This window comes from Lactuca saligna, chromosome 3, assembly GCF_052625555.1.
Source record: "Lactuca saligna cultivar CGN05327 chromosome 3, ASM5262555v1, whole genome shotgun sequence".
Classification (NCBI taxonomy): Eukaryota; Viridiplantae; Streptophyta; class Magnoliopsida; order Asterales; family Asteraceae; genus Lactuca; species Lactuca saligna.
In genome coordinates, this window is record NC_136419.1 from 153,380,890 (window position 1) to 153,392,807 (window position 11,918).

Consider the following 11,918-nt stretch of genomic DNA (forward strand, 5'->3'; position numbering starts at 1 on the left):
AACAATATAAACCCAAAAAATTTCATTTTAAAATTAATAAAATGGTAATCGGTTCGTCGGGAACCTTCTCTCATAGATTCTCTTCACCAAGTCTTCGCCAACAATCCGCTCTTATCCTTTGGTGTCAAAGGGAGAGTTCCTTACTTGTCTTGCCCAAAAACTTTCTTTATTCTCATTGGAGAAAGACTCTCCTTCTACTTTCTTTGATAGGGGCGGAGAATACCACTCTATCAATAACAAGAAAAAAAGTAGCAATTCCGTTTTAAATGGTTTGAGCTTGGAAGCAACATGCTATCTATCGATAGGCGATAACAGACTGCTATTGGATGCTTCGCCTGTCGATTCTATCATGGTCGTCTTGGATACATCAGAGGAAGACTATCATCTCTATCCGGGTACGATCATAGCATAGCTTCATTCATTCGTTGAGTCTTGGGGATTACCATTAGCTGGTAAGGTTTTACACATTGCTACTTTAGCTGGTAAGGTTTTACGCATTGCTACTTTACCATGATACATCAGAGAAAATGCCCTAAATGCCTTCCATAAGCCAAGAGACAAGCATAGCACTTTACCATGATGTGTCTAGGACCCAAAACAACCAAAATACCAGCACCCATAGGTTTTTACGGCAGCAAGCTTATGGCCAGATGGTCCATGGTCCGTAAACTCAAGATAAGAGTGTTTTGATGCCACAAACACTTCCTAAGGCATAGGCATGAATTTAGAATGCTTCCTTATGACGTTTACGACCCTCATAAGCATAAATGGCCATGAGTTTACGGTAGTAAACTCATTTGGGCCGTGAACTCCTCAAAAACTCCAAAGAAGGTGGTCTTTCTCATCCTAGGTTAAAGCTAATATCCCTAAAATATTCCCTAGCTTTCAAACTTGCATTCCCACATGTGTAGCCATGAGTTTACAGCCGTAAACTCCCTTGGGCCGTGAACTCATGGTAGTAAACTCATGTGAGTGCCTTTATACCTTCCTATGTTGAATCACATGTGATTCCAACACTTGGTCAAGGTGTTTCCTAGACCTGGAAGGTGTTTCCTTTCATATAGTTGTTATAAACACTATATTCATGTCAATATGTGTCCTTATATGTCATTTAGGACTTATTGTGTCTCGGGACTTTATTCGTGGAACTTCTCATCCTTACACGCATACTCGTTTGAATCACCCACATCAGGTGAGTTCATACCCCGTAATGAATCTTTTAACTATTTTAACTGTTTTAAGGGGGAGTACAGGTTGAACACAATGATAATTGTGTAAATGTTTGTTATTAAACATCTTTCAAAATGTTACTTATGTTAATTAAGTTGTCAAAACATTTCAAAACTCGTTTAAAGTTATGTTACTTGATAGTTATACAAAACTCCGTTTTTAAAGTAAAAGCATAACTTAGTAGAGAAATGAGTCTTTTCAGTAACAGTCCAAGTAGAGTATTAGTAAACTATTATAGGTATAGTTTAGGAGAATGCTATCCATTACTTCTAGTACAATGAAGCACATAAAGAAACAATACCAGAAGATAACGAACAGTGAAGAGAATCAAACATTACCAGAACAGAACATAACAAATTAAGTTGCTATAGCATGAGAGCACACAGACAGGATCTAATTATACCAATGAATCACTTCTACATTAGTGATAGTTATATTGGGTATACATGATCATATAACTTTAATGTGGATTACACGGCTTGCATGGATTTTCTTGGGTCGCGTTGGGTTCCCTTAATCTCTTTTCATTGAGAGCGCTTAGTAGGTGTTCTAGCTTTCACATTATGACCGTAATAAGACAAATATGTTTTTAGGTTATTAGTACATCCACATGTCATTATAAACGACATATGTGTACTTACTTTTCCCATTACTTTCATAAAGTGACAATACCACTTGAAAGTTGATCTATTTTCTAGTTAAGATAGTTATAAACTAGCGAGAATATACTTTACAATTGACAAAGGAACAGTCGGGTTTAACACAGAATAGAAGACGCCTTGGTAGAAGGCTACAATTAAAGGTTAAGATCATGATGCTAACTTTATGATTCCTTAATGTATACACTATAGCATACATATATGCTAAGTAGATCCCGACAGCTAATAGGATGTATGCTCTTCGTTATATGTCCTGTTCCCGTTGGATGTGGGCTTGCACCAAGGTCACCCAATCTATTATCTACCCAAATCTATATATATTTATACTTAGTATACATTAAGTCATCATAAGGATACCAGGTACGGATCAGGTCATAGTACACAGAGTCAACACACAGTTATTCTAGTACAAAACTTACTTTTCAAAGTCAGTACTTTTGGTATACAAAACTAGCGATTTCCCAGTTAAGGGCTTAATCCATTTTATTAAGCCAACATAGTTTTAAAGACTTTAAGTGAATTAACTCTATAACACCTTAGTTTATACACCATGGTTATATATAAAACTAATATCCAATAGATAGTTAGATGTGTGTCTTCCCCCGATGTCCTGTTCCCGTTGGATGTGGGCTTAGGGCAGATTCCCCCAATTAACTATCTACTCGATATCAGATTATATATAGCAGTATAAACAAATCTATTATTAAAGTAATCACCATAGTCAATATTTTATTAAAAGAAAAATAGGTTTTCTTACAAGAACTCTCCATTAGATATAAATGAACCATTACAAATAACTCCATGAGTAACAAGTGAATACACCAAGGTTATATATGACAACGATCTAACAACCAATGGAATGTGTGCTATCCGCCTTACTTGCTGTTCCCCGTTGGGTTGTGAGTTTAGGACAAATGCGCACAATCGATTGTTTATTTACTCTATGTATATATAACTTGTACCCACTTAGTATGCATAGAAAGGCTTGTAGTGTCATTTTACTTAACTTCCATTAAAGTAGGAAATATAGGATTTTCTAGAGGAACAGGCGAACTTTTCAAAACAGAACTTACAACTTACATCACTTTTACATATACATTTTCCAAATTTTACAGCTTACTCACATCACTAAAATCTTATGAACTCACCAGCTTAATTGCTGATCAACTCTTTCAAATAACTTGTATTCTCAGGAGACTATTAGACAGGTGCTCGTGCTGGGATTCAGAAGATGGAGCATTACAGCTTCAAGTCTTGTTTTGTTATTTGTTTATGACTTCTATGTTTTGTGAACACACACAAAATGAAATGGTTGTTCTTTACTTGCTTACCATATACATATCTCGTGATACTTGACATGACGTCCTCCAACCCCGAACGTTTCTGTCGTTCCGATTTTGGGGGTGTGACAGATTGATATCAGAGCATTGTTTATAGTGAAATAAGTATATCAACCGATAAAAGATATACGTCTATAAATACAATGGGGCTTAAGTGCTCTGGATAATGGTATATTTTAGAGTATAGCTTCAAGTTAAAAAAATATACCTACTTGCTCATACATGTACATAATAGAACTAGGATCATGAGGAGAGCAGAACTAAAAGTATTTAAAGGTTGGACAATGTCGTCAACCTGAACAGTTATGTAATCATAGCTAGGATCAATATAGCCTGATCAACTATATTCATTCGAGATGTGTCCGACATGTGTTTGGGAATGATGTGGTGTTGCAACAGAGTTAAAACTTACCGAAACAACAGCCAAGAGAACGCCAAAACAAGTACAGTTAGAGTTAGAGTACTATGGGAGTATTCTATGATTCGATAGCGCGATAAAAAGTTTAGAACATCCCAAGTACATTACGTTAGAATACTATAGGAGTATTTTAGTCCAGATAAATAACTTATGTGATAATTTAAAAGACCCTTGCGGATAGATCTATAATCTTACAGGGTATATTCATAAAGTTTTATATATAATCAAGATCTTATAGACATAGAATCTATGACCGACGCTTCGCTATCCATTCCTTTTAAGGAAGTAGTGTTGAGGTGGGATCAGTTGTTTGAAGGTCTATTAGATCTTCAATTGTATACAATACAAACGGGTGTACCTTGTACAATTATAGGAGGATTCTGTAAGGATCACCCCATAAAGTTACCTTAAAGCTCATAGGTTCTTTAGTCACTTTCATTCTCGCACGACAAGCCCAAATAAACGTAACCACTTCCTCATAGTAGACAATAGAAGAGTTTAGGAGGAACAAGGACCAATTCATGAGAAGATTTCAAGGAGAGATCAACTGAAGTAACCAAAACGTCTTACGCGTCACACTAATAAATATTAATTAGGTTAATTTATCGAGCGAGTGGAAACACTGCTCACATTACATGTGTTAGAATTATTTTCTTACATGCAGCTGGTAACAGTTATTCTGGAAACAGATATTCATTCGAGGATAGTGATTTCAAATTCATAGAGCTTGTTTGGTATAGACTCATTTATGAATTGTTCCTAGAACCCTGTGGAAGTCAGGACCCGATACATCCAGAACCAGGATAACCTTGTCTTTTCAGCTTTCGGCTTGTGTCCGTTGCTATAGAATTATTCCATCTTATCTTTGTTTTCTTTTAGCAAAGATGCCTCCTCGCAGATCACCCAGACACGCTACTCCGATAACTCCCGCATCTTCTCCACAAATCGATGCAGCAACTCTGAACGCTGCAGTGGCTGTGGCTGTGGCAACAGCCATGGCATAATATCACCCCATCAGTACAGGTGGAGGTGAAACACCTACTGATTCTACTCAAGGTGAGGTCCCTGTGCGCCAGGTAGAGTTCTCCTACAAGGACTTCACCAGATGCCAACCATTGTCCTTTAAAGGGACTAAAGGAGTCATTGCTCTCATGCAATGGTTCGAGAAAACAGAGTTGGTTTTCGAAATCTGTTTATGCCCAGAAGGAAGCAAAGTGAAGCTTGTTTCCTGCACCTTCGATGGCAAGGCCCTAACATGGTGGAACAACCATGTTAAGTCACTGACCCTATCAGTGGCAAACTCAATAGGTTGGGAAAACCTAAAAGAGTTAATGCGGGAAGAATATTGCCCATTATGCGAGATTCAAAAACTAGAACAAGAGTTGTGGGATCTCACTATGGTCGGCTCAGACATAGTGACCTACACTGATCGGTTCATCGAACTAGCAGCTCTATGTCCCGAGATGATTACCTCGGAGAGCAAGAAGATAGAAATGTACATTTGGGGTCTGACTACTCCGGCCCAAGGAAATGTGTTGTCTTCTAACCCAGCCACGTTCGCTAGTGCTAAACGCTTGGCTCAGCGACTCACCGATCATGGAGTTCGCCACAGCATGACAGTCCCTATTCCCGAGTCATCAAGGGAAGAGGACTATAATCAGGAGTCGGAGAACAAGAGAAATAAGAAGCGAACAACACCGGACACCCCGCAAGAGCAACAAGCGAGTACTATGTACGCCGCTACAACGCCTACTGCTTCAGCACCTGCCAGTCAATATGTTGGGAACCTTCCTAAATGTGGAAAGTGCAATTTCCACCACACAGGAGTATGCCAAGAAATGCAGCGTCTAAATTGCCACAGAAAAGGACACACTATCCATTACTGCAGGGCACCGGCTCAACCGATCTCCCAAGTCCCCGGAGCTTAAGAAAACCAAGCTTGCTATGGCTGTGGGGAGAATGGACACAATCAGAGGAACTGCCCCATAATCAGGAACTCAGGAGCGGATGGACGCATTCTGATGATCACCGCAGGAGAATCTACCCCGGAGTCATCGACGAGTAGTGGTACGTTTTCATAATGGTAATTTCTTTTAAAATTAATATTATATTCATATAAGATTAAAAGTTGGGGATAAACACTTAAAAGCTAACAATAACAACTCACATGTTGAAATAGGTCGTAATATTCAAAAGAACTAAAAGATCCCTTAGAGAAGCTATTATGGCTCACCATATACATCAGGGTTGCGCGCAACTGAGAGGTTGCAGACTTAGAGTGAGTGACTCCTCTTAGGTCCCCTTCCTTAATTGGTTGAGGATTTGAGGCAGAGATGCTCAGTCGACTATCTGGCTCATCTTAAGTATTCACAACTTTTATATGACGGGCGACGGTAGTGGTACCATGGGGGATCATAGTATAAAAGTACCCCTTCTGTAAGTAAAGCACTTTTATTTGTATGTATGCGCACATAGCGGTACGATACATAGGAGTGCTAATTTCAATATAGAAAACAGGAAACTCGAGAATAGTGACAAGGAGTACATTGTTGGACATACTAGGAGTACAGTACAAATCATACCAGGGATACATCGTCGTATATCAGACGTTTCTTTCATTTGACCAAAAACTTCGTTCAGTATAGAGTCCATTGTTTTCTTTCGTCATGAGTTGGCGTGGTCCTCACCATACTGAGTTCATATGTTTCTATCGCCTCGATCGGCAAGTTCTCGAAACTTTCATCATTCGTATCGAAAGTCCGACCTGAATCAAAAATTTTATCTTTCGCATTCTACACCCCCAAACTACTCATGCGAAGAGTACTTTGTCCCCGAAGCCTTATCGTTAGACGTCCGTAGACCGTCACGATATACCACTCGTCCAGCAAACCAATTTCTAGCACAGAGGCTAAGGACGAATACAACCCGCCTATTACAGTCCAAAAATCGTACTTAGATCAAAAACCCCCGAGACTATAGAAGAAAAACTTAACCATTTTGAATTCATTTGTGACATTTCCAACTAGAGAAAACCCAATTTCTCTCTCAAGGATCTTCACCCGATCACCCCCTAACTGTAAGTACTTCAACCTAGAGTATATATAAGTGTGTTATATGTCTTAATAACATGAAAATCATATCAAAACAACAAGAGTTGGGAGTTTACCGCCCAAGAACATCTTGGAGAGTAAACTCCTTTATAAGGGCCAAAGTGTGCCCAATGTCCCTCCAAGCCTTGGGACTGAACCTAGAGACTACCATTACTTTTTTTAGACCCCCAAAACATTAAGAAACAAGGCTAGAAGTGAGTTCACGGCCAAGGAAGTTCTTGGGCAGTGAACTCCATTTTAGGGTGCCAAAATGCCCTAAATGCTTTCCATAAGCCAAGAGACAAGCATAGCACTTTACCATGATGTGTCTAGGACCCAAAACAACCAAAATACCAACACCCATAGGTGTTTATGGCCGCAAGCTTATGACCAGATGGTCCATGGGCCGTAAACTCAAGATAAGAGTGTTTTGATGCCACAAACACTTCCTAAGGCATAGACATGAATTTAGAATGCTTCCTTATGACGTTTAGGACCCTCATAAGCATAAATGGCCACGAGTTTACATTAGTAAACTCATTTGGGCCATGAACTCCTCAAAAACTCCAAAGAAGGTGGTATTTCTCATCCTAGGTTAAAGCTAATGTCCCTAATACATTCCCTAGCTTTCAAACTTACATTCCCACATGTGTAGCCATGAGTTGATGGCCATAAACTCTCTTGGGCCGTGAACTCATGGTAGTAAACTCATGTGAGTGCCTTTATACCTTCCTATGTTGAATCACATGTGATTCCAACACTTGGTCAAGGTGTTTCCTAGTCCCGGAAGGTGTTTCCTTTCATATAGTTGTTATAAACACTATATTCATGTCAATATGTGTCCTTATATGTCATTTAGGACTTATACTGTCTGGGGACTTCATTCGTGGAACTTCTCATCCTTACACGCATACCCGTTTGAATCACCCACATCAGGTGAGTTCAAACCCCGTAATGAATCTTTTAACTATTTTAACTGTTTTAAGGGGCGGGGGGGGGGGGGGGGGGGGGATACAGGTTGAACAAAATGATAATTGTGTAAATGTTTGTTATCAAACATCTTTCAAAATGTTACTTATGTTAATTAAGTTGTCAAAACATTTCAAAACTCGTTTATAGTTATGTTACTTGATAGTTATACAAAACTCCGTTTTTAAAGTAAAAGCATAACTTAGTAGAGAAATGAGTCTTTTCAGTAACAGTCCAAGTAGAGCATTAGTAAACTATTATAGGTATAGTTTAGGAGAATGCTATCCATTACTTCTAGTACAATGAAGCACACAGAGAAACAATACCAGAACAGAACGAACAGTGAAGAGAATCAAACATTACCAGAACAATACATAACAAATTAAGTTGGTATAGCATGAGAACACACAGATAGGATCTAATTATACCAATGAATCACTTCTACATTAGTGATAGTTATATTGGGTATACATGATCATATAACTTTAATGTGGATTACACGGCTTGCATGGATTATGACCGTAATAAGACAAATATGTTTTTAGGTTATTAGTACATCCGCATGTCATTATAAACGAAATATGTGTACTTACTTTTCCCATTACTTTAATAAAGTGACAATACCACTTGAAAGTTGATCTATTTTCTAGTCAAGATAGTTATAAACTAGGGAGAATATACTTTGCAATTGACAAAGGAACAGTCAGGTTTAACACAGAATAGAAGACGCCTTGGTAGAAGGCTACAATTAAAGGTTAGGATCATGATGCTAACTTTATGATTCCTTAATGTATACACTATAGCATACATATATGCTAAGTAGATCCCGAAAGCTAATACGATGTGTGCTCTTCGTTGTATGTCCTATTCCCGTTGGATCTGGGCTTGCATCGAGATCACCCAATCTATTATCTACCCAAATCTATATATATTTATACTTAGTATACATTAAGTCATCATAAGGATACCAGGTATGGATCAGGTCATAGGACACAGAGTCAATACACAGTTATTCTAGTACAAAACTTACTTTTCAAAGTCAGTACTTTTGGTATACAAAACTAGCGATTTCCCAGTTAAGGGCTTAATCCATTTTATTAAGCCAACATAGTTTTATAGACTTTAAGTGAATTAACACTATAACACCTTAGTTTATACACCATGGTTATATATAAAACTAATATCCAATAGATAGTTAGATGTGTTTCTTCCCCCGACGTCCTGTTCCCGTTAGATGTGGGCTTTGGGCAGATTCCCCCAATTAACTATCTACTCGATATCAGATTATATATAGCAGTATAAGCAAATATATTATAAAAGTAATCACCATAGTCAATATTTTATTATAAGAAAAATAGGTTTTCTTATAAGAACTCTCCATTAGATATAAAGGAACCATTACAAATAACTCCATGAGTAACAAGTGAATACACCAAGGTTATATATGACAACGATCTAACAACCAATGGAATGTGTGCTATCCGCCTTACTTGCTGTTCCCCGTTGGATTGTGAGTTTTGGATAGATGCGCACAATCGATTGTTTATTTACTCTATGTATATATAACTTGTACCCACTTTGTATGCATAGAAAGGCTTGTAGTGTCATTTTACTTAACTTCCATTAAAGTAGGAAATATAGGATTTTCTAGAGGAACAGGCGATCTTTTCAAAACAGAACTTACAACTTACATCACTTTTTACATATACATTTTCCAAATTTTACAGCTTACTCACATCACTAAAATCTTATGAACTCACCAGCTTAATTGCTGATCAACTCTTTCAAATAACTTGTATTCTCAGGAGACTATTAGACAGGTGCTCGTGCTGGGATTCAGAAGATGGATCATTACGGCTTCAAGTCTTGTTTTGTCATTTGTTTATGACTTCTATGTTTTGTGAACACACACATTGTAAACACTTTCTTTCTAAATGAAATGGTTGTTGTTTACTTGCTTACCATATACATATCTCGTGATACTTGACATGACGTCCTCCACCCCCGAACGTTTCCGCCGTTCCGGTTTTGGGTGTGTGACAGTAGGGACCCAGAGAGCTTCCTTCGCTTTTGGCGTTCCTTCATATATTTACAGATTTCACCCCTACACATGAAATTCCACTCTCCTCTGTCTCACTCAAGTGAATTGGTTTTGAGAGCATTCCGTTACTTTTTGGCGACTTTCACTTTTAACCCGATTCATCGCCTACGTTGTAACAACCCGAAGTTTTCTATCGCCGAAAACCCAATCTACCCGTATAACTCGTCGTATGTCAAAACGTCCCGATGTCGTTTTGGGTTAAATTAATTAAAGTTATATGTTTATTATCCTCCAATGAGTGTCTAAAGCCTTTAGGAACTCATGTAATTAGCCCAAAATATTTATTTCATAAGTTTTAGAAACGTCCCCGCCGAGTGACGGAAACTTAATCGGGTGCGACCTAAAGCCTCGTTTAAGGCCGGTATCGGGTAGAATTCCACCATGCCCAAGTTTTGGGAACTATATAAACAAGTTAAACCTTTCATTTGAAGCTTTTTCCCTCTCTCTCTACTCTCTCTCTAACCTCTCTCCTAAAATCCAAAGTTTAAGAGTCCAAAACTCAATTTTAAGGCCTCAAATCCCTAAGGTACCTTCCTAACTTTATTTTATAGCATAATAGACCTTCAAATTCGGGATTGAATCATGAAATTAGGCCTTGTATGAGAGTTTACGGCCCAGGTAGATGCCTAGGCCGTAAACACTAAGTTTGAAGGGTTTTGAGCCCTTAAACCCCTCCTAGACAATTTTGGGACCTAGATATGATTAAATGACTTCATGAATTGGACTTGTAGCACTTTAATCATGCATTTTGAAAGGTTTGAAGGAGTTTACGGCCAAGCCTCATGCTTACGCCGTAAACTCATAAAGTTGGGACTTTTAAGACCTTAAACTCTTCCAAATCACTTATAAGACTTAGATATGAATTTTAGGATAATGATTTTAGCATTTGGACACCTTAAACATAATTTTAGAAGGATTTATGTGAGTTTACGGCCAAGGCATGTGCTTGGGACGTAAACTCCTTGATTCATGGTGTTAGAATGCCACCTAAACACCCCTAAAGCCTTGGAATGAATTTTAGAAGCCCTTACATGCAAGTTTTTAGCCTTAAAACATATGGATTTACCCTCTAAGAGAGTTTACGGCCATGAGAAGGGTCTCATAGGCCGTAAACTCCAAAAACCTCTTCAAAACATCAAAGAAATACATGTAAGGACTTGGGATAAATTTACCAATCACATGTGATTTGTTTTAGCATCATTTAACACCATTTTCAAGAGTATTAAGGAGTTTATGGCCAGGAGCCTATGCTAGGCTGTAAACTACCATAAATATATCATTTTGATGATTTAAATCCATTCCAAGCCTTTAAATCCAAACCTAGAAAAATGTCCTTAAGTGTTACAAGCCATTTTGTGCCATATCTCACCCCACCATAAGTTTACGGCCGTAAACTCATGGGTAGAGGGTCTTGTGGCCGTAAACTCCCTAAGGAGTGTTCCTTTGAAGTCCAAATTCAATATCCTAACTATATGTGTCTCTAAATGTCCCCCGGGTCACTCCAAACGCTCGTTTTGAGGTGTTTAACCTCGTTGGAGTGTAATGTTCCATATAATTAGTCATTGTAAATCTAATTGGATATATATGGGCATTATTACATCTTACATAGGGACATCGCAAGTAATCAAGCCCTGAATCAACATTTAGTGTCCGAAACCGTCGCATTTCCTAGTCCGGTGAGTTCATACCCCTACCCTTTTTCCGTGTTTTTCAATGTTTTCAGGGGGGGCATACAAGCAATAAGTACAAGTGTATTTTGTACTTAAACTGATTTTCAACTCAATGGTTTTACTTACTAAATGTCTTGATTTCCAAATATTTGTGATAACTAACGTTTCGAATTGCAGGTTAAATATAGATTTCTTTTAAAAGTGTTATAACTATATTCTCTTTAAATAAGAAATCGTACTAATCTAGTACGCATACGAATACGAATGTAATCTAATACGAATATGAATACGAATGTAATCTAATATGAATATGAATACGAATGTAATCTAATACGAATACGAATAGGAATACAACTACGAATACGAATACGACTACGAATACGAATACAACTATGAATACGACTACGACTACGAATACGAATACGACTACGAATACGAATAC